The following is a 6199-nucleotide window of genomic DNA, read 5'->3' on the forward strand; positions in this document are numbered from 1 at the left end:
AGTCATATTAATGGGTCTTCCTTGTAGGCTTATGGATATTAGCCTATCATTGACAGCATTGTACTTCAGGACAGATCTTGAAACATCCTTTGTGATGATGAATGCCACATCATTCCACTTCAAACTGTCATTCCCGACATTGTAGATCACATGGTTGTCTGATTCAAAATGGCCAAAACCAGTCATTTCAGCTCACTAATGCCAAGGAAATCAATCTTTATGTGTTTCATTTCATTTTTGACAACTTCCAATTTTCCTAGATTCATACTTCACACATTCCATGTTCCAATGATTAATGGATGTCTGCAGTGTTTCTCTTCAATTTGAGTGGTGACACATCAGCAAATGGAGGTCTTGAAAGCTTTACCTTATCCATAGAATTAAGGCTGTGTTTACTCAGATGATGCAGCTCTTTCCTAGTCCTATTTTGAGAGCCTTCTAACCTAACCAGACTATTCATAAAGTTACACGGTAATGTATCCAACAGTGTTTCTTTGCTACTCATGAGGTTTTCCCTGGCCAATTCTTTGAGAAGTGGATGGCCTCTTCCTTCTTCCTAGCCTGTCTCAGTCTGTAAGTTGGGATGATACCTGTGTACCATGTGCATCCTGCTGGGTTAGAAACACCAGTGGCTCAGCCTCAAAAGTCACATCAACATGTCACCATAGTAGGACAAACCAACAGACAAGTTTGTCTTCCTGTTGGAAACCTCTTGTATCACCCTTACCAGGGTCCCTGCAGCTGACTGACTCTAAATGAGCTTATAAGACTGAATATAGAGAATCAGAGGTTTCAATCTATAAATGACAACAACTAAAAAGCAAAAAGAGGGAATCAATGTTATAATTATAGAACTGACAAATGGAGAGGAAGAGAGAATGATCAATATAGAAAAGACTATTTCTAACTTAGGAATAAAAAAAAATTAATCACAAGGTAACCACAAAGTAAATTGATAAAATTTCTAAGCAAAATAAGAAAGGACTTAGTAAATACAAAGTCAACAACAATGAAGAAAATGAAAAGAAACTCTAATGAAAAAAATAACTCAGCACAGAAAAATATTTGGAACAAAGAAACCATCACACCACAGTAAAAAAAAAAAATATATATTGACAGCTCTAAATTCATACCTATCATTAATTACACTGAATGTGAATAGCTTAAATGAATCAGTTAAGAGAAAGAGAGTGGCAAAATGGGTAAGAAAAAAGGACTCATCACTATGATGCTTAAAAGAGACTCACCTTACGCACAAAGATAAAAATAAATTAAAAAATCAAAGCATGGAAGAAAAAATATATATCAAGTTAATGACAACCAAAAAAGAGCAGGATTGGCAATATTAATCTCTCATAAAATAGACTTCAATGTGAAAACCAGCGTAAGGGACAAGAAATGATATTATATAATGATAAAAGGGTCAATCCACCAAGAAGACATAACCATAGTAAATATCTATGCATCCAATGAAAGAGCTCTAAAATATAAGAAGCAAACACAATTGAATTGAAAAGAGAACTAGACAATTCTACAATAATAGTAGGAGACTTTAATACATGACCTTCAATGAAGAACAGAACAACCTGAAGGAAGCTCAACAAAGATATTGAAGATCTCAATAACATAATCAACTAACTTGACCTCATAGGCATATACAGAACACTCCACTCAACAAAAATGCAATATGCATTATTTTCCAGTGCATATGGATCATTCTCCAGAATAGACCATATGTTAGGCTACAAAACAAGCCACAACAAATTTAAAATATTGAAATACTACAAAGCATCTTCCAGATCATAATGCTGTAATATTGGAAATCAATAATAGGAAAATCAGAGAAAAAAATCAAATATGTAGAAACGGAATAACACTGTACTCAAAAATTTTGGGGTAACAGAAGAAATAAAGTGTGAAATAAAAACATTCATAGAAACAAACAAGAAAGAAAACACAACATACACAAATTGGGACACAGTTAAAGCTGTACTCAGAGGTCAATTTATAGCATTAAATGCACATATCAAAAAAGAAAAAGAAACCAAAATTAACACCTTAAACCAACACCAACACCAATTAGGGGAAAAAAAACAAAACAAAACAAAACAAAAATCCAATGGAACAGAAGTGACAACTCAGAAATAGATCCATCCACCTATGGTCAGCTCATCTTTGACAAAGGGCCAAAGCCCATTAAATGGGGAAGAGATAGTGTCTAACAAATGGTGCTGGCAAAACTAGATATCCATTTGCAGGAAATGAAAAAAGGTTCATACATAACACTATACAAAACCAACTCAAGATGAATCAAAGATCTGCATGTAAAAAACTCACAACTAAAAAGTTCATTGAAGAAGCAATGAGGATAAAGTTAGGATCCCTAATTTATGGCATAAATAGACTATCACATACAACCAAAAATGCACAAACAGCAGAAGATAAGTTAGATGACTGGGACCTTCTAAAAATTAAATTCTTATGGGCAGCAAAAGACTTCTCCGAAACAGAACCTATAGATTGAAAAAAAGAAAAAATTCACAATGACATATCCAACAAAGGATTTTTATCTATAATGTATAGAAAACTTCAACACCTCAACAACAAAAAGACAAAAAATCTAATTAAAAATTCATTAGACAAGAACAGACACTTCACCAAAAATATAATCAGGCATCCAACATACACATAAAGAAATGTTCACAATCATTAGCCATTGTGGTTGTTAGGCACTGTCAAATCAATTCCAAACCATATGTACAACAAAATGAAATACTGCCCGGTCCTGCATTGTTCTCACAATCCTTGCTATGCTTGAGCCTATCATTGCAGCCACTGTGTCAGCCTATCTCACTGAGGGGCTTCCCCTTTTTCTCTGACCCTCTACTTTACCTAACATGATACCTTCTCCAGGGACTGGTCCCTTCTGATAACATGACCAAAACAGGTGATTTGAATTTTGTTCATGAATGCTTCTAAGGAGCATTCAAGCTGTACTTCTTCCAGGACAGATTTGTTCGTTCTTCTGGCAGTTCATGGTATACTCAGTATTTTTCACCAACACCACAATTCAAAGGCATCAATTCTTCTTCAGTTTTCCTTTTTCATTGCCCAGCTTTCACATGTATATGAAGACATGCAAATTAACAATTCAAGAGATGTAAATCAAAATGACAATGAAATATCCTTTCACCCCAGCAATAATAGCAAAGTTCAACAAAACTGAAAATGACAAATGCTGGTGAGGATGTAGAGAAATTGGAACTCTCATATACTGCTGGTGAGACTGTAAAATGATACAATCACTATGGAAAATGATATAGTGCTTCCTTAAAAAGTTGGAAATAGAAATACTATTTGATTCAACAATCCTACTACTAGATATATACTAAAGAAGTGAGAGCCAGGACACAAAAAGATATATGTACACTCATGTTTACCACACCACTATTCATAATAGCAAAGAGATGTAAGCAACCTAAGTGCCGATTAAACAGATGAATGGATAACCAAACTGCAGTACATACACACAATGGAATGCTATGCAATATTAAAGAATAATGAAGAATCTGTGACACACCCCATAACATGTATGAACTTGGAGGACATTATGCTGACTGAAATAAGACAATTACAGGAGGGCAAATATTGTATGAATCCACTGTTATGAAAAGTCAAGGAAAGATTTACACGTGGAGGAAAATTTTCTTTGTTGTTTGCCAGGGATGGGAGGAGAGGGGAAGGAAAATTGCTAGCTAGGTAAGAAACACATATTGATTGGGAGAAGGGAAAGGAAATTGACCGAAAGTGAGTTACCAGCCCAATATTACTAAGGAAAAAGAAGACATGGAGAGGTGTACAAGAGGTGCAGATAACAAAGGTAAATAGTATTACATACACAATTCTGCATTATCAGTAATAACAAACATTAATCTATGGATGCATACATAAGTAGACAGTCGAGATGAACAGGTAGGGGCAGGTTTGGCAGATGATATTTCTACATACGTGCTTCTATGTGCTATAAAAATGTCCATATATACAGTGGAGCTTGCAAGGGGCAAAGTTATAGTAACTTCTTAGCCACAACGAAACACCTTGACAGAGTGAGTAGCTAGGCCTGTGAGCTCAGGATCATGGTCACAGAGAACATCAAGCTCAACTGACATAACATAGTACACAAAAATATTGTTCTACATCCTGTATTGATGAGTAGGGACTGGGGTCTTAAAAGCTTGCGAGCAGCCAGCTATGATGCTGCTATTGGTGGCTCCTTGTCTGTTGCAAAGAGGAGTGAAAAAAATTAAAGACTCACTAAACAGTCTAAGGGACTAATTAATGGACCATGAGAACTTCGACCTACATGATCCTGAGACCAGAAGACCTAAATAGTCCCTAGCTATCACTGCAAACCACTCAGAAAGGGGACAAAATTGGAGATCCTGGATACAGTGGGAGAGACCATGGAACAAAACTTAAAATCATAAAAGAGACCAGGCTTAGTGGTCTGGTGGAAAATGTTAAAACTCCCGAGTCACACTTTGGGCCTGGTACTGAAGTCACTTCCCTGGCTTAGCTTTCAGCCAAACAGTGGACAGGTCTATGAAGTGAACAATTACAAAAGGAAGATGCATTGCTCAGAACAATCAACCATGGGAAATCAAAAGGGCAGCACTTGTGTAGGGAGAAAACTCAGAAAGCAGGAATGCACAGGAAAGAACACAGGGAAAAGGTAACCACAAGGAAGAAGTGAGAAATGAGCTGTTACACTGTGGGGACTACAATTAAAGTCACAAAAAAAAAAAAAAAAAAGCACATGAACTGTTAAATGGAAAACGAATTTGCTCTGTAAACTTTCATACAAATCACAATAAAAAGTTCAAAATAAATAAATAAATAAATAAAAACCCTTCGACTCAAAAACAAACCTCAAAGCCTCTTAGTTAAGTCAGACTTAACAATGTTAAGTAAATAGGAAACTTTCTTAACCCAAAAAGAATATCTATGGAAAATCTATTCAGCATCATAAAAACATGCAAGCTTCTCTTGACAGAGGGGTGGTGGTGACACATGAGATCCACTGACAGGAAATGAAACCTGGCTATCCAGTAGAAGATGAGAATTTTACCACCAGTGCCCTCTACACTTCAGAGGAGCTTCCAGATCAAGATGGACTAGGAAGAAAGATGTGGAGATCTACTTCTAAAAATTAGCCAATGAAAACCACATGGATCATAACAGAAAATTGTCTGATAGAGTGCCAGAAGATAAACCCCCTAGGTTGAAAGGGACTACAATAACAGCAAAAATGGATTCAGACGAACAAATAATCATGAAGATGGTGAAATATCAGGCAATATTTCATTCTGTTATAGATGAGGTCACCATGAGTTGGAGGCAACTCAGTGGCAACTAACAAAATTGATCTATTAGGCTCATGGATTGGAAGATCCATTATTGTTAAAGTGTCAGTTCTTCTCAAACTGATAAGAAAATTCAACAATTCTATGCAATATAAGTCAAATGCCAAGAAGGTTTTTTTTTTTTTTTTTTTTTTAGATATTAACAAGCTGATTCTCATATTTATATAGCAAGGCCAAGGACCTAGAATAACTGAAACTATTTCAAAGAAGAAAAAACAAAATGGAAAACTGGCAATACCTAATTTCAAATCTTATTATAAAGTACAGTAATCAAGATAGTACAACATTAGTGTTGTTGTTTTTGTTGTTGTTATTTGTTGTCAAGTCGGACCCTACTCATAGCAACCCCTCCTTGGGTTTCAAAGGTGGTTTCACTACTGAAGTAGATTGTCCAACCTTCCTTTCGAGGAGTGGCTGGTGGATTTGAACCACCAGCCTTCTGGTTAGCAGTCAAATGCCTTAGGCACTATGCTACCAGAGCTTCCACATTAGTGTTAGCACAGATAAATAGATCATTAAAACAGAATAGAGTCCAGGAGTAGAATCACACATCTATGGTTAAGTGATTTTTGACAAAGACACTAAAAGAATTCAAAGGAGGAAAGGGAAGTCCTTTCAAAAAATGATACTGGAGCAACTGGATATTTGTATTAAATAAATAAATAATAATATAAACCTCAATACTTACCTTACACTATACATATTATTAATACAGGATGGACCAAAAACCTAAACAAACATAAAAGTTAAAACTATAGTTTCAAAAAAAAAAAAAA

The sequence above is a fragment of the Orycteropus afer genome, unplaced genomic scaffold (genome assembly GCF_000298275.1).
Source record: "Orycteropus afer afer isolate SDZICR_OR568_19922 unplaced genomic scaffold, OryAfe1.0 scaffold00236, whole genome shotgun sequence".
Classification (NCBI taxonomy): domain Eukaryota; kingdom Metazoa; phylum Chordata; class Mammalia; order Tubulidentata; family Orycteropodidae; genus Orycteropus; species Orycteropus afer.